The sequence below is a fragment of the Dermacentor variabilis genome, chromosome 6 (assembly GCF_050947875.1).
Source record: "Dermacentor variabilis isolate Ectoservices chromosome 6, ASM5094787v1, whole genome shotgun sequence".
Taxonomy (NCBI): domain Eukaryota; kingdom Metazoa; phylum Arthropoda; class Arachnida; order Ixodida; family Ixodidae; genus Dermacentor; species Dermacentor variabilis.
In genome coordinates, this window is record NC_134573.1 from 125,810,145 (window position 1) to 125,832,786 (window position 22,642).

At 50.4% G+C, this 22,642-nt stretch overlaps 1 protein-coding gene across 1 annotated transcript in view; it reads right to left on the bottom strand.

Moving 5' to 3' along the window:
* LOC142584358 (putative caffeoyl-CoA O-methyltransferase 1) overlaps positions 1–22,642 on the bottom strand; it is a 123,654-nt gene that overhangs the window by 90,331 nt on the left and 10,681 nt on the right. The gene's annotated exons all lie outside the window — the stretch shown is intronic.

Genomic DNA, 22,642 nt, shown 5'->3' on the forward strand with positions numbered 1-22,642 from the left:
AATGTCCTGGAAATCTATGGGAATTTAAGAGAAAACCATGCGAAGTTCTCTCTCATAACTACGGTAAGTTGTATAGCGTTAAAATATTGTTTGCTGCTGAGCCCGATGTCGCGAGATCAAATCCCGGCCACGGCGGTCGCATTTAGAGGGGGGCGAAATTCAAAAAACACCCTTGTACTTAGACTTAGGTGCTCGTCAACAAACCACAGGTGGTCAAAACAAATTCAAGTTCCCCCACTACTGTTTTCTCCTTCTTCTTTTCTTTACTTTTTCCTTCGCTAGATGACACCCCAGCAGCTGGCCAAGAAAAGTGTGGGCCAATACAAAGAAGACGCCCTACTGTAGAAAATAGGAAGATAATTTGACGCTTTCTGCTGGCATTACTCTTGAGAAAGCCCTGGTTTTATGCCTAACCCCATAATACATAAAGGATTCATAATGCAAATAAGAGGTGAGGCGTTCAGACAGGACACAAGAGTAGAGAAATGGACAACACGAACGCCGACTATCAACTGAAGGGATCACAGAGGCGAAAAAAAGAAAGACGACACAAAACTCATCTCTTTTTTGCGTTATGAATCCTTACCAACTAGCTCAGCTTTCTGTCGTTCTAAGATACATAAAGGACCTCACGTACCTAAGTCACGTACCTTGGTCAGTATAATACTAAGTGCAATATAATCATGAGCGTTCACCAACTAGCCCCGTTCATTCCTAGACTGCTGACGAGTTAATGCTTCCATCCGTCTTTAATCCCAGTGCGTCTGTAAGGCGGGCATTCCCTTAGAGGCTTGCTGAATGAACATCTACGTATTCCGTTACTATGTGCTCAGTCGTTTTCAGGCTTATACTTCAGCAGGAACATGCATCACCCTGTTGCAAATATCTGCTCGGGTAATATTGTTTTTGTTGTTGTTTTTTTCTCAGGCTTGCGTCTCAAAAAAGCATGGTACAGATTTTCCCTCCCAATTTTTGTTTTCTTGCCGTACTAGTGAATCTACGTGGATGGATGGATGGATGGATGGATGTTATGAGCGTCCTCTTTGGAACGGGGCGGTGGGTTGCGCCACCAAGTCCTTTCAATTATACTGCTTAATGTCCTACCTAGGGTAAAGAAAGAAAAAAAAGAAAGAAACCTATGAACTTTCACAACCAAATTTTCTGATCCCCTATTGCGAACTTTGCTTTTGCACGTCTCCGTTTTTTGTCGTTTCCCTACTTTTCTTCTACCAATCTTCCAATCGCCTCTTGTTAATCTCTATTGCGGACATGTTTACTTTTCCACTGCTCTCGCTGAACCCAAGGGCTTCAAGGAGGCCAGTGGTGCCTAAATCGACCACTGGCCAGACGTGTTCACATTCTAATATAACATGCTCCACCGTTTCCCTAGCTTTACCGCAGCAAGCACATGCTTCTTCTTCCTTCTTGTATTTCGCTTTATAGGTGCGTGTTCTAAGGCATCCCGATCTCGCTTCGAAAAGTAATGAGCTTCTATTTGAGTTATCATAAATTCTTTCTTTCCTGATTTCGTTTTTTCCTCTTAAGTAGTTACTCAGGGCAGGTGTCTTTTCCATTGCCGCCACCCATGAGATTATTTCAGCCTCTCTGACTTTCCGCTTGATGTTCTTAGTTGCTGTGTTGCCCGTGATGCTTGGAGAGCAACACCATCTGGTGGTATTCGAGAGAACCAACGTTTGTGTCATATGACCGAACTCCTTTGTATCATCGGTGGAAGTGCACCAGTGAAGGATGGGTAAATTCGGGGGAATCCGCATTAACCGTGGTTGCCTCGAGTGCATATTTCGTGCCACTTATATTTCGGCACTCATAACGCGCGCTAAAACATCGTCACACTACAGTTTTCATCTATCGGAATGTGGTTAAAGGCGCCAGGATTCAGTCCTGTCACCGTTACGCTCAGCAGCGCAAATCCAAAGCCTCCGCGCCCCCCTGGCGCGCTCTTCATCCGCCAGTTCAGTGCAGCCGGATACACGGATAGTTCGCAACACTTTCTAAGCTGTATAGCCTCGTCGACCTGGAAGAGCATTCTTAGAGATTCCCGCGTAGTTTTCACGACGCCTTACCATTTCGGAACGTCAAGCGTAGAAACCTGCTGATCCGGAGTTCTCGATACAGCGAATGCCAGGATTCACACAGGCAGCTGTCTGCGCCTTTGACTCGCGTACGTCGATCCCCGACTTGCTTTGTCGCGCCAGCGTACTCTCTGCCGGCTTTAAGTACTTATTTTTGCTTCGCTTGTTCGTCCCTGAACCCATCCACCTGTTCGATGCCATCGCCTCTTACTTTCACGTAAGCCGACAGTATTTATTTATTATACCCTCAGGGCTAAAGCAATTACAGAGGGGAGTGGGTAATATAGGATACAAAGACAATCAATACAATACAGTGAATTTTGTTAAAACACAAATTCAACATTCTCCAATATAAACAAAGATTGTTAGTGCATCGCGAAATTGATTTTCTTCAATGGCTGCGATATCGGGAGGGAAGCGGTTCCATTGGCACATGTCCGGGGAAGGTAGAACTGAAAAAAAAAAGCTTTAGTATTGCATTTTCTGATGCCAACCTTGAGCCAATGATCAATGCGAAGGGTATTTCGCTGGTGAAATAAAATCGTCGTGTAACATGACGTGATGGTATATATTGTGGAACAGAGTTTGGCGACTGATTTTCCGGCGATATTTTAAAGGTGGGGAGTAAAGGTTAGGCTTCATGGCTGTGATACTTGCTGTATGGTTGTGATTTGAAAAGATGAAGTTATTTTCATAAGTTCGAGAGAAGATACAAGACTTTCATGCGCAGGTTCCCATATAGATGACACGTATTCAAGTTTAGGTCGTATTAGTGTTTTATAAAGTAGGAGTTTTAAGAACGGTGGAGCAGCAGAGAAATTGTGACGTAAATACCCTAACATGCGATTAGCGTTATTAGTCACGTATTCAGTATGGGCATTTCATGTTAAGTTTCGTGTTATGTGTACGCCTAGGTACCTATATGATGCGACGTAATAAAAAGGAATGCCATTAAAACAATATGCTGGAGAAGTGTTACAGCAGCGAGAAACGCGCATGAACTTACTTTTGTTAATACTTAATTCCATTTTCCACGTTTTGCACCAGTTAGAGACCAAATTAAGATCGGTCTGGAGAGTGTTAATGTCGTTGAGGTTACCTATTTCGTGGAAAATTACACAGTCGTCAGCAAAAAGGTGAATGGCAGAAGATACGGTGGACGGGAGGACATTAATATAGATTAAAATTAGAAGTGGTCCAAGGACGGATCCTTGTGGTGCACCAGATAGCACGTTAGTAAGCGGTGAGGTAGTGCCGTTAGTGAAAACAAGCTGCCAGCGGTTAAGAAGGAAAGATTGAATCCATCTAAAGAAATTTGGATCAACAGTAAGATGACTTAGTTTATAAAGCAACAATTGATGGCACATTTTATCAAATGCTTTCGAGAAGTCTAAACAGATGCAATCGGCGCCCTATGACCTGTCAAGCATGCAATGTAATTTATCGGTGAATGACAGTAACTGTGTTTCGCAGGAATATATTTGACGGAAACCATGTTGCGCAAAAGCAAAAAATCTCAATGCCCTTCCAAACTCTGAAGAAGGACCACCAACGAAGCTGTGTATGTGGACCCCTTATTGGCGAACTGTACCTCCACCGTGGGTAGGCCCGGCATTGCACTGTCTTCGAGATCGGCCCATGTATGGGGAGTGCCTAACGCCTGCTTCACCTCCGCCGCGGGTCGGCCCGGTATTGCACTATCTCCGGGATCGGCCCACGTATGCGGAGTTCTAAACGCCTGCTTCACCTCCGCCGCGGGTCGGCCCGGCATTGCACAATCTTCGGGATCGGCTCACGTATGGGGAGTGCCTAACGCCTGCTTCACCTCCGCCGCGGGTCGGCCCGGTATTGCACTATCTCCGGGATCGGCCCACGTATGGGGAGTTCTAAACGCCTGCTTCACCTCCGCCGCGGGTCGGCCCGGCATTGCACTATCTTCGGGATCGGCCCACGTATCTTGCTTAACGTATCTTTAACGGCCCACGTATCTTGCTTAACGACTGCTTTACCTCCGCCGCGGGTCGGCTAGGCATTTCACTATCTTAGAGATCGGCCCTCGTATGGGGATTGCTTAACGCCTGCTTCACCTCCGCCGCGGGTCGGGCCGGCATTGCACTATCTTCGGGATCGGCCCACGTATGGGGATTGCTTAACGACTGCTTCACCTCCGCCGCGGGTCGGCCCGGCATTTCACTATCTTCGAGATCGGCCCTCGTATGGGGATTGCTTAACGCCTGCTTCACCTCCGCCGCGGGTCGGCCCGGCATTGCGCGATCTTCGAGATCGGCCCTCGTATGGGGAGTGCTAAACGCCTGCTTCACCTCCGCCGCGGGTCGGCCCGGCATTGCACTATCTTCGGGATCGGCCCACGTATGGGGATTGCTTAACGACTGCTTCACCTCCGCCGCGGGTCGGCCCGGCATTGCACTATCTTCGAGATCGGCCCTCGTATGGGGATTGCTTAACGCCTGCTTCACCTCCGCCGCGGGTCGGCCCGGTATTGCACTATCTCCGGGATCGGCCCACGTATGGGGAGTTCTAAACGCCTGCTTCACCTCCGCCGCGGGTCGGCCCGGCATTGCACTATCTTCGGGATCGGCCCACGTATCTTGCTTAACGTATCTTTAACGGCCCACGTATCTTGCTTAACGCCTGCTTCACCTCCGCCGCGGGTCGGCCCGGCATTGCACTATCTTCGGGATCGGCCCACGTATGGGGATTGCTTAACGCCTGCTTCACCTCCGCCGCGGGTCGGCCCGGCATTTCACTATCTTCGAGATCAGCCCACGTATGGGGAGCGCTAAACGTCTGCTTCACCTCCGCCGCGGGTCGGCCCAGCAGTGCACTATCTCCGGGATCGGCCCACGTATGGGGATTGCTTAACGCCTGCTTCACCTCCGCCGCGGGTCGGCCCGGCATTGCGCGATCTTCGAGATCGGCCCTCGTATGGGGAGTGCTAAACGCCTGCTTCACCTACGCCGCGGGTCGGCCCGGCATTGCGCTATCTTCGAGATCGGCCCACGTATGGGGATTGCTTAACGCCTGCTTCACCTCCGCCGCGGGTCGGCCCGGCATTTCACTATCTTCGAGATCAGCCCACGTATGGGGAGCGCTAAACGTCTGCTTCACCTCCGCCGCGGGTCGGCCCAGCATTGCACTATCTCCGGGATCGGCCCACGTATGGGGATTGCTTAACGCCTGCTTCACCTCCGCCGCGGGTCGGCCCGGCATTGCGCGATCTTCGAGATCGGCCCTCGTATGGGGAGTGCTAAACGCCTGCTTCACCTACGCCGCGGGTCGGCCCGGCATTGCGCTATCTTCGAGATCGGCCCTCGTATGGGGAGTGCTAAACGCCTGCTTCACCTCCGCCGCGGGTCAGCCCAGCATTGCGCTATCTTCGATATCGGCCCTCGTATGGGGAGTGCTTAAAGCCTGCTTCACCTACGCCGCGGGTCGGCCCGGCATTGCGCTATCTTCGAGATCGGCCCTCGCATGGGGAGTGCTAAACGCCTGCTTCACCTCCGCCGCGAGTCGGCCCGGCATTGCGCGATCTTCGAGATCGGCCCACGTATGGGGATTGCTTAACGCCTGCTTCACCTCCGCCGCGGGTCGGCCCGGCATTTCACTATCTTCGAGATCGGCCCACGTATGGGGATTGCTTAACGCCTGCTTCACCTCCGCCGCGGGTCGGCCCGGCATTTCACTATCTTCGAGATCAGCCCACGTATGGGGAGCGCTAAACGTCTGCTTCACCTCCGCCGCGGGTCGGCCCAGCATTGCACTATCTCCGGGATCGGCCCACGTATGGGGATTGCTTAACGCCTGCTTCACCTCCGCCGCGGGTCGGCCCGGCATTGCGCGATCTTCGAGATCGGCCCTCGCATGGGGAGTGCTAAACGCCTGCTTCACCTCCGCCGCGGGCTGGCCCGGCATTGCGCGATCTTCGAGATCGGCCCTCGCATGGGGAGTGCTAAACGCCTGCTTCACCTCCGCCGCGGGATGGCCCGGCATTGCACTATCTTCGGGATCGGCCCACGTATGGGGATTGCTTAACGCCTGCTTCACCTCCGCCGCGGGTCGGCCCGGCATTTCACTATCTTCGAGATCAGCCCACGTATGGGGAGCGCTAAACGTCTGCTTCACCTCCGCCGCGGGTCGGCCCAGCATTGCACTATCTCCGGGATCGGCCCACGTATGGGGATTGCTTAACGCCTGCTTCACCTCCGCCGCGGGTCGGCCCGGCATTGCGCGATCTTCGAGATCGGCCCACGTATGGGGATTGCTTAACGCCTGCTTCACCTCCGCCGCGGGTCGGCCCGGCATTTCACTATCTTCGAGATCGGCCCACGTATGGGGATTGCTTAACGCCTGCTTCACCTCCGCCGCGGGTCGGCCCGGCATTTCACTATCTTCGAGATCAGCCCACGTATGGGGAGCGCTAAACGTCTGCTTCACCTCCGCCGCGGGTCGGCCCAGCATTGCACTATCTCCGGGATCGGCCCACGTATGGGGATTGCTTAACGCCTGCTTCACCTCCGCCGCGGGTCGGCCCGGCATTGCGCGATCTTCGAGATCGGCCCACGTATGGGGAGCGCTAAACGTCTGCTTCACCTCCGCCGCGGGTCGGCCCAGCATTGCACTATCTCCGGGATCGGCCCACGTATGGGGATTGCTTAACGCCTGCTTCACCTCCGCCGCGGGTCGGCCCGGCATTGCGCGATCTTCGAGATCGGCCCACGTATGGGGATTGCTTAACGCCTGCTTCACCTCCGCCGCGGGTCGGCACGGCATTGCACTATCTTCGGGATCGGCCCACGTATGGGGATTGCTTAACGCCTGCTTCACCTCCGCCGCGGGTCGGCCCGGCATTTCACTATCTTCGAGATCAGCCCACGTATGGGGAGCGCTAAACGTCTGCTTCACCTCCGCCGCGGGTCGGCCCAGCAGTGCACTATCTCCGGGATCGGCCCACGTATGGGGATTGCTTAACGCCTGCTTCACCTCCGCCGCGGGTCGGCCCGGCATTGCGCGATCTTCGAGATCGGCCCTCGTATGGGGAGTGCTAAACGCCTGCTTCACCTACGCCGCGGGTCGGCCCGGCATTGCGCTAGCTTCGAGATCGGCCCTCGTATGGGGAGTGCTAAACGCCTGCTTCACCTCCGCCGCGGGTCAGCCCAGCATTGCGCTATCTTCGATATCGGCCCTCGTATGGGGAGTGCTTAACGCCTGCTTCACCTACGCCGCGGGTCGGCCCGGCATTGCGCTATCTTCGAGATCGGCCCTCGCATGGGGAGTGCTAAACGCCTGCTTCACCTACGCCGCGGGTCGGCCCGGCATAGCGCTATCTTCGAGATCGGCCCACGTATGGGGATTGCTTAACGCCTGCTTCACCTCCGCCGCGGGTCGGCCCGGCATTTCACTATCTTCGAGATCAGCCCACGTATGGGGAGCGCTAAACGTCTGCTTCACCTCCGCCGCGGGTCGGCCCAGCATTGCACTATCTCCGGGATCGGCCCACGTATGGGGATTGCTTAACGCCTGCTTCACCTCCGCCGCGGGTCGGCCCGGCATTGCGCGATCTTCGAGATCGGCCCACGTATGGGGAGCGCTAAACGTCTGCTTCACCTCCGCCGCGGGTCGGCCCAGCATTGCACTATCTCCGGGATCGGCCCACGTATGGGGATTGCTTAACGCCTGCTTCACCTCCGCCGCGGGTCGGCCCGGCATTGCGCGATCTTCGAGATCGGCCCACGTATGGGGATTGCTTAACGCCTGCTTCACCTCCGCCGCGGGTCGGCACGGCATTGCACTATCTTCGGGATCGGCCCACGTATGGGGATTGCTTAACGCCTGCTTCACCTCCGCCGCGGGTCGGCCCGGCATTTCACTATCTTCGAGATCAGCCCACGTATGGGGAGCGCTAAACGTCTGCTTCACCTCCGCCGCGGGTCGGCCCAGCAGTGCACTATCTCCGGGATCGGCCCACGTATGGGGATTGCTTAACGCCTGCTTCACCTCCGCCGCGGGTCGGCCCGGCATTGCGCGATCTTCGAGATCGGCCCTCGTATGGGGAGTGCTAAACGCCTGCTTCACCTACGCCGCGGGTCGGCCCGGCATTGCGCTAGCTTCGAGATCGGCCCTCGTATGGGGAGTGCTAAACGCCTGCTTCACCTCCGCCGCGGGTCAGCCCAGCATTGCGCTATCTTCGATATCGGCCCTCGTATGGGGAGTGCTTAACGCCTGCTTCACCTACGCCGCGGGTCGGCCCGGCATTGCGCTATCTTCGAGATCGGCCCTCGCATGGGGAGTGCTAAACGCCTGCTTCACCTACGCCGCGGGTCGGCCCGGCATAGCGCTATCTTCGAGATCGGCCCTCGCATGGGGAGTGCTAAACGCCTGCTTCACCTTCGCCGCGGGCTGGCCCGGCATTGCGCGATCTTCGAGATCGGCCCTCGCATGGGGAGTGCTAAACGCCTGCTTCACCTCCGCCGCGGGATGGCCCGGCATTGCACTATCTCACGGATCGCCCCACGTATGGGAAGTTTTTTGCTTACCACGCCAACGACATGAAAATTTCCTTGGACGGTAGATGTAGGTATGCAGCTTCGCTGTAAAAAAAGAATTGTCTTCAAGAAAGGTGGCAATGTCTTTAAAAATTATATGTTCTAGTAATTTGCAGCATGTTGGGGGGGGGGGGGCTAGTGAGTGAAATGGAGCGATAATTTTGAGGCGTGTGCGTATTACCGGATTTGTGAAGTGGGACCACCTTCCCGATTTTCCAGTCGTTAGTGAGGCTTGATGAATCGAGCGACTGCTGAAAAAATTTTGGTTAGCATAATTTAACTATAAGCGCAAGTACTTTTTAAGAATTTAGAACTAATTACATCAGACCCAGGAGATTAATCGTGTTTTAAAGACTCGATTAAATTAGCAACGCTAGGAGCATCAATAGTTATTGGTGACATAATGAAAAATCCGCGGTGCGGCATATCGGGAAGATCAACAGTCGTGCTCGAGGAAAAGCGTTCAGTGAGTATTCTATTCAGTACGGTAGCACGAAGATTATTTGGGATTATGTTGCCCAAGGTATCTTCATGTAATTAAAGGGTCGTGTGCAGTTTGTACAAGGCGCCAGAACTTTTTAACATTTGTTTTCAATACATATGGTAAAGTAGAAGACAAAAAGTTGTTCTTCGTAAGTTACAGGGTTTTCGCGTATGTATTGGAAGCAACCTTGTATGTCGACCATCGCTCAATAGAAGGTGAAAGCTTGGCAAGACGGTATAAACGTTGCTTTATGTTAGATAGCCACCTGATTTATGAGGTGTGCCAGGCTGTTTGAGGGTTAGAGGGGATGACGCGCTTAGGAATATATTTGTCTGATAGTTGGTGTACCTTCGTTTTGAAGAGTAGCCAGAATTTTTTTTTTCGACAGAGCGAGTGTCAAAATTAACAAGAAACTGGTCAATGAATGCAGATAGTTCATTATTAATAGCGGCAAAGTTAGTCCATTTGTAATCTAGAATGGTTTATTTTATTCACTTCAGGACGTGGTGTATTAAAGACGAAATTGAGCAGAAAGCGATCATTGATACCTGGCAGATATGTTAGATCTGTGGCTAGCTCCTAGCGCGAGGTCAAAATAGAAGAGCTGTGCGCTCGCGTGTACGCATAAAAGCGACAAACACATGCGAATGTGCGTCGTACGTAATCTTATTCCCGTATTCGTTTATCTCACTCCGCGAAAAACGGTTTTACGCGGAGCAATTGGATGCTGTTCGCGTGCACCCATCGGTTGATTAAAGGATGCGCGGAGAAGGTACATGGCTGGAAATTCTCCCGGGAAATGCTCGTGCAAATTAATCTGTCCCTCTTCATCTGCCCACCCTCAGCCTTGCAGTTGGCCCTTTAAGGGCCAAGTGTAAGACAAGCACGGCGTCGCGGGTTGGACTCCCGACCGCGGAAGCCGCATTTTCATGCGGGCGAAATGCAAAAATATACTTAGGTTTAGGAGCACGATGAAGATCACCATGGGTGTCAAAATTAATCTGGAGTCCGTTACTACAGCGTGCTTTATAATCGTGGTTTATGGACGCAAAACTTCAGAATTTAATCTAAAAGGCCAACTGCAACGAAAGTTTCGACAGCGCGAAAGACTAGTTTCAGGTGCTGTATATATAGAGCAGCATCCATGAGAAATTTTACATTTCGAATACGAGTGGACGCCTAACAAAAGATCTTGCAAAAGTAGACGTTTTAAAGTGGTAGCTTTTCTTTGTTTATTCCTTAGTTTCGTGTCGGCACCGGCCGGATAGAGAGAGAGCATCGCAGAGCGCCAGAAGGTGCTTCCATTGGTGGCAGCACCTCCACTGCTGCGCCTCCACCAACGATATAAAAGAGTTCGGTTACGTGACGCAAACCGCGGTTCTCTGGAACACCACCAGAATGTGTCGCCCTTCAGCATCACAGATGAAAATTAAGAACGAGTGCAGATAGGCAACAGGCTAGATAGCAATGGATATCGAGCAGGTTAGGTGACTATTGGTCCACGCTCCGTTTGAAAGATTATTGCAACAAGCATCTTCATCGTCGCGGAGATTTACAAATACAGAAAGAAATCGGGAGAAAAAATCTGTACCATAGCACAAATGGCAGTGTCTTGCTATTTGAGGTCCAAGTTGGCTGCCTGGAGACAAAAGCACAGCATAGCAAATATTCGTGACGCGGTGGGCCATGTTTCTGCTGCAGCAAAAGTCTGGAAACTACTCCGAACATAGCAATGACTCTTTCCTTAATGACAGTTTCCCTAAGACTCTTGGGGAAACATACGCCTTCCAGAAGCGCTGGGATTCAATACAGATGGAAGCAGCGGAGATAACCAAGAAACGTTTAGAGTATTGGTAGATCCGCCACTCGGTTCGTCACCACTTAGAGTCGCCCCTGCGCACACGCTCACGTCACACACACAACTGCTTGACGTACACAAACACACGAAAAAAAAAGTTTAAGTTTCGCCCGACGGCGAAGCATTCAAAGCGATAGCAAGGTTTAGCGCCCCGCTTGAGCCCGTCACAGATCGCTATGCGGAGGCGCATTTCACCGGAGACTGCTAGATCACTTCTGCTCGCGTTGTGCTTCTGCTCGCATGTCGTCTAGCGAGATCAGGAGCACGCGAGACCATTTCTGCTTCGCAGGTGGAACAGCGCCCCGGCAGAAACCAGGCGTGTCACAACACTGACACGATGAGGAACGCCGTCAGCGGCGTTGCCGGCGTCGCACATCGATGATTACAACATGAAGAAGAAAAAAACTTTATTAAATTTCCTTGATTAATTATTAATTTTCAAGCTGGGCTATTTTGTGTGCTTGGATGTGTTCCTCGATGGTGTTGTGTACCCTGAGGGCAAGTAGTCGTTCCATGGAAGCATAGCTATAGGTGCTCCGAGTGCTTGCTTGAACCGGCTCCCCTAATGATGATTTTTATGCGGTCGGTCTGGGTGCGGGTAAGGTTGTCGTATGGGAGGTGCTAGGTTAGACGGTTGATAATGCCCACGTTGTCCAATCGCAGCATGTCACCTTTCTTGAGTTCCGAGCGGCGGCTACTGACGCGCTTCATCTTAGCGGTCATTTGCTCGCACTGTCATCCAAGGAGATATACAGTGAAGGGAACGTTTGCTTTCGATTGGAGGTCATAACCAAGGATTCGGACCCTTTGTGCAGGGGAACTGTTGTGCTTTGGATTTTCACTTCAATCACTGGGATTGGTGTCCCGCAGTTGTTTCGGGCCTATTCACTCCCAGGGTTAGTTCTAGTAGAAGAACATAAATACCTCAGAAAGTGGATGGGGAAAAGGCACCGCGGTAGCTCAACTGGCGAGCGCATCGCATGCGTATTAAACCAAGACGCGGGTTCGTATGCCACCTGCAGCCAGCTGTTTCTTTTTTTCATTTTTCATCCACTTTCATTTTCATTTATTTATCATTTCTTTTATTTAATTAGAAAATGCAAATAATTCCCCCTATGCTGTCCTTAGTGTCATTTTTGTTGGCTTATCACATGGAATCATGATTTCGTGCAAAGTTTTCACCCCCCCCTACAAAATCCTGATTGCTCTAATGAGCCGACGCCACGCTTAGAACACTTTACTTGGCTAATAACTGGCTGATTACTTGGCTAATAACTGGCTGACATTGTACCTGCGTTGTTTGCGCGCTTACTTTCTTTGGCGAGATCGTGGATATCATAATCATGGTCGTCAAATACCAGTGAGTAAAAAAAAAGGCACAAACGTAAAGAGACATGCACGGCACCATGTATGTCGCTTTACGCTCGTCCCTTGGTTTTCTTTTTTTTTACGCGTTGGTATTCGACTATGAAATAACACTCGATTTAATCAAAGATACAGGATATATCGTGCTTGAAAAGCTTGCGGCCCTTTGTACGCAATGCCTCACGACTGCAAGTGTGCCAGAGTGCTGGAAGAACGCCAACATTATACTAATCCACAAGAAGGGAGACGTTAAATAATTTAAGAATTATAGACCCATTGGCTTGCTTTCAGTACTGTATCAAATATTCACCAAGATAATTTCCAATAGAATCAGGGAAACACTTGACTTCAACTAACCAAGCGAACAGGCTGGCTTCAGGAAGGGATATTCTACAATGGATCACATCCGTGTCATCAATCAGGTAATTGATAAATCTGCGGAGTACAATCAGCCTCTCTGTATGGCTTTCATAGATTATGAAAAGGCATTTGATTCAGTAGAGATACCAGCAGTCATAGAGGCATTGCGTAATCAAGATATACAGGGTGCATACGTGAATATATTGGAAAACATTTACAAATATTCCACAAGTACCTTGGTTCTTCACAAAAAAATTCGAAAGATACCCATCGAGAAAGGAGTCAGGCAAGGAGACACAATCTCACCAGTGCTATTCACTGCATGCTTAGAAGTGTTCAAGCTATTTAGACTTGGGTGGCTTAGGAGTGAGGATCAATGGCGAATATCTCGGTAACCTTCGCTTTGCAGATGACATTGTCCAGTTCAGAAACAACGGGGAAGAATTACAACAAATTATTGAGGAGCTTAACCACGAAAGTGTAAGGGTGGAGTGGAAGATTAATATGCAGGAGACAAAGAAAATGTTCGACAGCATGGTAAGAGAACAAGAATTCAGGATCGCAAGTCAGCTTCTACAGTCTGTACAGGGGTACGTTTAAATAGGTCAATTACTCACAGATATACTCATCGGACGACGCTTTGACGATTGTCATGAGCCGAACCACAAAAAGAAGACTGCTACGGAAGTCATCGTCGCCAAGTGTCTCCACCGTGAAGACAACACCACAGCGCTGGCCGTACACTATGCTCTTCATGCCTGTCGACCCAGTGTCCAATCTGCGACTCCTAAACAGGCAAGGCCTTTCTGCATTTCTTGAGGGAATCGCACCAAACGAGATAAAAGACGTGAGAATAAACGCACGAAAGAATGTCCTCGCAGTAGATGTTCTACACCGTAGCGCACTGAAAAGCCTGTGGCACGTAACGGAGATCGACAAAGTGAAAGTTCGATCCATGATTCGTACAGGCTGCAATGGCACAGTCGGCTTCATTTATCATGTCGATATTTCTGTACCAACCAACGAATTACCAATATAATAAAGCCAACCACAGAAGGCACTCTTATCACGCACATCACAAGACTTGGCAACACACGATGCCTGAAGCTTGGGTTTGAGGGAGACAGCCTTCCCTCACACGTAGAAGTTGGCCACGTCCGCCGTCCAGGCCGCCCACACGTACCGAAGCCCCTGCAATGCTACAAATGCTGCAAGATGGGACACGTAAAAGGTGTCTGTAGGAATAACCTCGTGTACCCACTGTGCGCTGAATATCATTCAGCAGATGCCTGCCGCGCAACTGTGTTAAAGTGCCCTAACTGCCACGGTACTCATGAGGTCTCATCCAATGATTGCCCGCGGGTGAGGAACGAGTGAGCAGCACTCAAACGTATGGTACGGGACCATTCAACGCACAGAGAGGTTGCCGCTACTCTCAGGCGACGACGACATCGCCACCGAAGAGCATCACGAAGAGTTGCATCTACCGAAAGATATACACCATCTTCCGGCAAAGCGGCTACCATATCAACGCCGACTTCCACAAAGACGGACACTGCGAAAACGAAGAAAGGGGTAAGACTCGCACCTTCTGAAGAGTGGCCTACACTTCCACGAGCACAACCTGCCTCGGAGTCACATCAAATTGCGCCGCCCTCAATGACCTCACGAACCGCGGATGCGACGACGACTGAGGATCGCCAAGTCATAGTGATGCTGAAGTCACTTATGGACGCCATGCGGATTCTACTGAGCAGCCTGAAAACCCAGTCGGTACAGGGCGCACTACAGGTGCTGGACACCTTGAGTCCGGTTCTTGCGGCTGTAGGGTAAAACCACGGCCCGAGAGATGCCGTCGTTTCAAGAGGAGGTCAAGAATGTATCTGTCTTTCAGTGGAACGCCAGAGGGCTTAAAGTCACGCATGCCCGACTTTAGACAGTTTGTCCTTAAGCTCCAATTCCCCACTATCGTGATTTGCGAGCCCAACCTGTCAGCTCCCCTCATACTGTCCGGGTATGAGTGCTTTATGTCCTCTACCCATGGAGAAAGCAGCAAGGTTGTTGTACTTATACGTCGTGACTTGACTTATGTGCATCACCCAGTGCCTCCTGACAAAGCAAATCAATAAGTTTGCTTAACAGTGAAGAAGAAAAAGCTCACGTTCACAATTCTTGAAGCCTACTTATCTCCAACAAGCCGTTTAGATTGTGAGCGCTTACGGGGAATTTTGAGATCGATTCCAGAGTCGTGGGTGATCACTGGCGACTTTAATGCCCACCATTACCTATGGGGAAGCTCCAAAGTTGGCTCTAGAGGCAGAACGTTGGTGTCCTTTGCCTCTGAAGGCAAATTTCGCCTGTCAAATGATAGGAGCCCTACTTATCTACGTGGATCAGCGCATAGTAGATGCTTGGACCTTACCTTCGTTTCACGTGCGCTTTCGAGAAGAGTGCACTTGTTTTCGGATTTAAAAACGTGGGGTAGCGACCACATCTCAACCTATTTGAAGATCGAAGGTTTGACTAGCTCTAAGTCCTCTAGAACTGTCCAGTGTACCGATTGGCCTAAATACAACGTAATCATGGAAGACAGTTGTCGTGATGGCACCTCCTGTAACCTATAGGGCGCGATAAGGGATGCCATACAAACTACCACGCATTCGCTTTTGAAGAGTTCTTTCCACACCTATTTCGACATCGAACTCACGAAACTTCGAGCAGTTCGCCGTCTTGCGGAACGAAGATATAGACGCACGAAGTCCAATCATGATTTGAGATTGCCTACACGAACACAAAAGAAAATACAGTGTCACATGAACAAGCTGGCTTCGCGATGATGGTATCCTTTTGCGAGTCCCTGGATCCGCGAAAACCTTTGTCGCTTATATGGAGGACTGTTCGTCGCCTTCGCACAACGTTTGGTCAGCACCACCCGTTTAAATCTCTGGCACTCCGTCCACAATGTAGAGATGTTGACGTCGCTGAATCTTTCTGCAGAAAGATTGCTGGCGAAGCAAATTCCGATGGAACGGGTACTGGAACGCTCGACCACACACTGTTGCCACGCGATCCACGCATGGAATGCCCTTTTTCTATGGAAGAACTAGAAGCTGCGCTGGCTTTGTGCAGGCGTTCTTCGGTGCCAGGACCTGACGGCATTACATACCGTGCCCTGTGTAAGCTAGGAGACCTAGCTCGGAAGGCACTCTTGCTCCTGTACAATGAATCCTGGCAGACGGGTACGGTTCCGTAAGAATGGAAGTCAACTCGCCTCATTCCACTTCTCAAAGCTGGCAAGGCGACTTTGGACATTTCCTCATACCATCCGATCCCACTTGCCAGCTGTGTCGGAAAAACAATGGAAGGAATTCTTTTAACACGTCTGGAAGGGTACTTGGAGTACTATGAAATCTATCCAGATGTTATGGTCGGATTCAGGCGTGGCCGTTCGCCAACAGACAACGTTGTTGACTTTGTAGCAATTGTGCAGCACCAAAATGCCTGTAAACGACTGTCTGCTGCTCTGTTTCTAGACGTTAAAGGGGCTTATGATAATGTCACCCATGAAGCCATCCTTAGCGCGTTATCTTACCACCAAGCCGTCGGACTTGGTAAGATATATATGCGGGTGTGCAACTACTTACAGAGGAGACCATTCTACGCGCACACAGAAAATGGCCCGACATCTGAACATCACGGTAGCCGCGGAGTCCCTCAAGGCGGAGTGCTTAGCCCGACGTTTTTCAATCTGACCCTCAGTGGATTAGTTGACAACCTGCCAAGCACCGTACGACTTTCCATCTATGCGGAAGGCATCTGCATTTGGGCATCAGGTGTAACACGACTTCAGCTTCGCGCTCGGCTTCGGAAGGCAGCCACAATGACGTCCTGCTACCTTCGTCAACAAGGACTTGAAATTTCATGCGGAAAGTGCGCAATGGTGGAATTCACGAGGAAGCCAACGTCTGCTTACGGCGTATCTATTGTACCATACAGCCGCATAATCCGAGCAATTACACTGCTTGGACGCAGGGACCGCATTATCGATCCCTCTTGGACTTCATTAGGTCGGCGAATCTTTTTTCATCCATTTAATCATCCTTATTCACCCCCATCCCATACCCCTGTATGCCCGGAGGCATTTACCGTCGCATTAAAAAAAATAACTACCATACAGCAGAATTCACAGGTTCTTGGAAGTCGTAACTGACAGAGACCTGCCTTGGACTCCGCACGTGAATTGCGTGAAAAAGCGGCTGACAGCAGTCAGCCGCACTTTCACGTAATTTTTCCCCAATCTGTCACTTGTTCAGGTTCCTTGCAGAAACAAATTGGGGAGTATCTATACACGCTATGTTACAGCTGTGCATGGCATTGTTCTTTGGATTCCTGCGCTACAGCCTGCCTGCAATATCCAACACCTGCAAGACTAACATGCGTACGATTTGGGGCATTCAAGCGCAATCCCTTAAGATATGTCTTGGCTTACCACGCAGCGCATCAACGGCTGAAACCATTGACATTGCGTAGGATTACCCAATCACGACGCACATTACCACTGAGACAATGCGTATGCATCTCAGACATTATGCTAGGACCCCTTCCCACCTCCTGTCCCGCCTCACTGCTGCAAGGCCCTGATCGACATTTCGCGCTACTGTCAGTGCACATCGTGCGTCGTTTACTTCAAGGTACGCACCTGCGGCCAAGCCAGTGTTTCCTCCGTGGTGTTTGAGCCGTCCACAAGTACACATAATGATTCCAGGACTACAGAAGAAGACACATATCTACCGGCCCCTGCTCTAAAACAGCTGAGCTTACTACTTTTGCATGAAAAATACAGCAACCATGTGCATATCTATACCGATGGATCGACTACGTCGTCCAGTTCTGGTGGTGCGGTGGTTATACCAACGCAAGAAATAACACTGCGGTTCAAGACATCGCATGGCACGACCTCAACGGCGGCAGCACTAACGGCTCTGCGTCGTGCACAGAATTCATTGATTCTGAAAGACCTAGAAAATGGGGTATGTTCTGTGATTCAAAATCGGCATTACAGTTCACGCAATCAGTTTTCAGACGCGGATGTCATGACCAATTGACATGTGAAATCGTGAAACTTCACCATCACGTCCAACAAAAAGGTCACAAGGTTGTTTTTCAATGGGTACCTGGCCACTGTGGAATCAGTGGCAATGATTCCGCCGATAACGCTGCTCGCACAGCACATCAGGAAGAGCACAGCGTCCTTGCAGGGGCGTCTGCGTAAGCAGGCGTTTGGTGTGTTGCGACACCACGGACCCGAGCACACGAGGGTTGGACCCTCCCGCGTGTAGCCGTGCGCGGCTTAGCCGTGTCCGGGGAAAGGGGGATCCTGGAGGTTGAGCCGATGCCGGCTGTTCGGACCTTTAAGGCCCCTCGGCGGAGGCAACACACCTCTTTGGCCTCTGCTTCACGTAGACGGCACCCCCGGACTGACCCACCCGGGGGAAATCGGCAGTCGCCTTTTCCTGTCCTCCTCTCCAATCTTCGTCTTTCTCTCTCGTCTTTTTCATCTTTCCTGTCTTCTCATCACTTCTCCTCACTTCCTAGTTTCCCGGCGGCAAGGGTTAACCTTGTGTAGCTGGCCAGCCTTGGTTATGCTGTATTTGGTTATAGCAGCGATGTACGGCTGGCGTTGGCAGGGTTTCTATAGCAGGAGCTCCTGTCACGTCCCCCTGTTGGGCTCCATGGTGGGTGGTCGGCATCGCGGCCGAAAACCCAACTGTACTTATGGAAAACGTTTTTCCCAAAATCCCTGATCGCCCTCAGAAACAAGGGCGCACCGAAGAGGTCTTTCAATTTTTCGGACGCCAAGTCCACAATTTTCCTCGTTTTCATGTAATCCACGCAGAAAAACCAGCTAAACAAGTACGAACAATCTCCCCGTTCCTTGTGTCTAAGTCTCTTACCGAAGTTTTTGGCCCAGGATATAAGGTGTCGAGGATGGCTAGCGGTGACATCCTCTTGGAGCTCCGCGGCCTGAAACAACTTGAGAAACTGCCTAAACTAGTATCATTTGGGGAGACCCAAGTAGTAGTAACCCCGCACCGCACGATGAATACCTCCCGCGGCGTTGTCTCCGACGATGATTTGCTGGAGCTCACTGAGGCTGAACTGTTGGAGGGCTTCAGTGAACAAAATGTCATAAATGTCAAAAGAATCAAGATGAGACGAGACGGTAAAGAAATTGCGACCAAACACATAATACTCACCTTCAATTCAAGTGTCCTGCCCGAGTCAATCGAGGCCGGGTACATCAAGCTTCGTGTAAGACCGTACGTGCCAAATCCCTTGAGATGTTTCAAATGCCAGCGTTTCGGCCACAGCTCGCAGAGCTGCCGAGGCCGCCAAACATGTGCGAAATGTAGTGCCCTTAAACACGCCACTGAAGCATGTAATAACTCTCTCCACTGTGTAAACTGTGACGGGGATCACGCCGCGTACTCGCGGTCGTGCCCCTCCTGGAAGAAGGAACAAGAAATAGTAACTATAAAAGTAAAAGAGAATGTATCGTTCAAAGAGGCACGAAGGCGGGTAGCATACCTGCCAAAGAAAACCTTTGCCGATGTGGCGCGTCAGGGGGCAGCGTCACAACGGCCTCCGGCGGCTGTCCGACCCACAAGCAGTGAGTCGGCAGTTACGCCATCTGCCCCCGCGGCGGTTGCAGCTAGCGCTGCTCCGTCAACCGAGGAGAAGGGACCGTCGACCCCGAAGGTGGGCGCAGCCGAGGCTGCCTCAACCTCCCAGGTCCCTTCCAGCGCTGGCAACGGCCGGCGCAGCCAAATCCCCCAGGGAGCCCCATCGACCTCCGGGCTGGTGGGCGCAGGGGTCTTGCCCTCCAAGGCGGGACCCTCTCGGGAAACTTCTCGCTCGCAAGAGCACGTGTCCGGCACCTCACAAGAGGCAATGGACACTACACCTATCCTCAAGGCGCACCAAGCGCCTAAGGAGCGGCGAGGCTCACTCGGACGCTCCAGAAAGGGCAGAACCCCTGTCACAGGGCCTCGAAAGAGCTCTGTAACCTAAGGCATCACCTCCGTTTCCATACACACAGCACTTATTAACTTTCAATATGGATACACAAATTATTCAATGGAACGTTAGAGGTCTTCTTAGGAACCTTGATGACGTGCAAGAGCTTATCCAAAAACACAATTCGAAAGTGCTGTGTCTACAGGAAACACACTTAAAACCACAACACACAAACTTTCTCCGACCTTATGTTAAGTTCCGCAAAGATCGCGATGATGCTGTCGTATCATCAGGCGGTGTTGCCATTTTTATTCATAAAAGTATTTCCTGTCAGCATTTACAGCTACAAACGCCCCTTGAAGCAGTGGCGGTTCGAGCTGTTCTTCTAAATAAGCTCGTCACCATTTGCTCGCTTTACGTACCTCCACACTACAAGTTAACAAAACATGAATTCCAATCCTTTATAGACCAATTGCCAGAACCTTATGTTGTTCTTGGCGATTTCAATGCGCACAGCTCCCTGTGGGGCGACTCTCGTACAGACGCACGAGATCGTCTTGTTGAACAGTTCCTTTTTTCTTCGGGTGCGTGCTTGCTGAATAAGAAGGAACCTACGTATTACTCCCTAGCAAACAGAAGCTTTTCTTCAATAGATCTTAGCATAGTTTCCCCGTCCATACTGCCCGAACTCGAATGGGAAGTTACGACCAATCCTTACGGGAGCGACCACTTCCCTATACTGATAAGAACATCTAAAGAAAACGAATATCCTCCACAAGCTCCTAGGTGGAAGATAGACACAGCCGACTGGGAGAAATTTCGAACTCTCACTAACATCTCATGGGCCAACATGTCTTCTCTAGAAATTGATGCTGCTGTGGAGTATCTTACATCATTCATAATAGATGCCGCATCAAAATGCATATCCGAAGTGAGTGGTCTGGCATGCAAACGACGTGTACCGTGGTGGAACAGCGAATGTAGGATCGCCCGTAAGAATCAGAACAAGGCGTGGGGATTGCTACGCGCTTCTCCCACAGCAGAGAATCTTATGAACTTTAAAAAAGTAAAGTCCCAAGGCAGGCGAACCCACCGACAGGCCAAAAGAGAAAGTTGGCACAAGTTTTTATCCAGTATTAACTCGTTCAGAGATGAGGCCAAAGCCTGGAACAGGGTGAATAGGATTAGAGGGCGCCAAACATATTCACTCCCTCTGGTAAACACACAGGGCGATACACTGCAAGACCAGGCAGACTCACTTGGGGAGTATTTTGAGAACGTGTCAAGTTCAACAAATTATTCACAATCCTTCCTCAAATACAAACAAATAGAAGAACGTAAGCCTTTCAACAGAAAATGTCGTCAAAATCAACCATACAACTGTCCTTTTAGTATTGCCGAGTTCAGAGCTGCCTTGAGATCATGCAAGAGCTACGCACCGGGTTCTGACAGAATCATGTATGAAATGCTGAAAAACTTACACAATGACACGCAAGTTACACTACTTACACTTTTCAACACTATCTGGGACGCAGGGTACCTTCCGACCGCATGGAAGGAAGCGATTGTGGTCCCTGTTTTAAAACAAGGCAAAGATCCTTCCTCAGTGGCAAGCTACCGTCCGATAGCACTCACAAGTTGCATTTGTAAGGTGTTTGAAAAAATGATAAATCGGCGACTCATTCATTTCCTTGAACAGAGCAAAATCCTTGATCCTTATCAGTGCGGCTTCCGAGAAGGGCGCTCCACAACTGACCATCTTGTACGTGTAGAAGCAAATATCCGGGACGCATTTGTACACAAACAGTTTTTGTTATCCATATTCCTCGATATGGAGAAGGCGTACGATACAACGTGGCGTTACGGAATTTTAAGAGACTTGTCAGAAATGGCCATCCATGGGAATATGCTAAACCTAATAGAAAGCTATCTGTCCGATCGTACCTTCCGGGTAAAAGTCGGCAATGAACTTTCACGTCCATTTACGCAAGAAACGGGTGTTCCCCAAGGAGGCGTGCTCAGCTGCACACTCTTCATCGTGAAGATGAACACGCTTCGCGCTTCATTACCACCGGCCACCTTTTACTCTGTCTACGTGGACGACATTCAGATAGCTTTCAAATCCTGTTACCTCGCAGTGTGCGAGAGACAGGTACAGCATGGCCTGAACAAAGTCTCAATGTGGGCAGACAAGAATGGATTTAAGATCAATCCTAACAAAAGCTCTCGCGTTCTTTTTACAAGAAAGAGAGGAATGATCCCAGATCCTTGCCTAGAACTGGGTGGACAACAAATACCTGTAAACAAAGAGCACAAATTTCTAGGTGTTTTACTTGACTACAGACTCACTTTTGTCCCCCACATTAAACAACTTAAAGAAAAATGTCTAAAAACGATGAACATAATGAAACTTCTATCCCAGACTACATGGGGTAGGGACAGGAAGTGTTTATTGAAACTCTATAAAAGCCTCATTCGTTCACGACTAGTCTATGGTGCCGTGATTTATCACTCTGCCGCCCCGAGCGCGCTAAATATGCTAGACCCAGTCCACCATCTAGGAATCCGATTGGCCACTGGCGCTTTCAGAACGAGTCCCATACAAAGCCTATATGCAGAATCGAATGAGTGGTCACTTCATCTCCAGAGAACATATATCAGCCAAACATAATTTTTGAAAGTCCACTCAAATCCTCAACATCCCTGTTTTAATACCATTAATGACATGACATATGCTACACTCTTTCGCAATCGTCCGTCCGTAAGACAGCCTTTCTCGCTGCGTGTGAGGGAGCTTAGTGAAGAAATGCACGTTCCACTCCTCGAGCTTCGCCTAATGCATCCAGCCAAGCTTCTACCTCCTTGGGAGTGGCAGCTTATACAATGCGATATATCTTTCGTG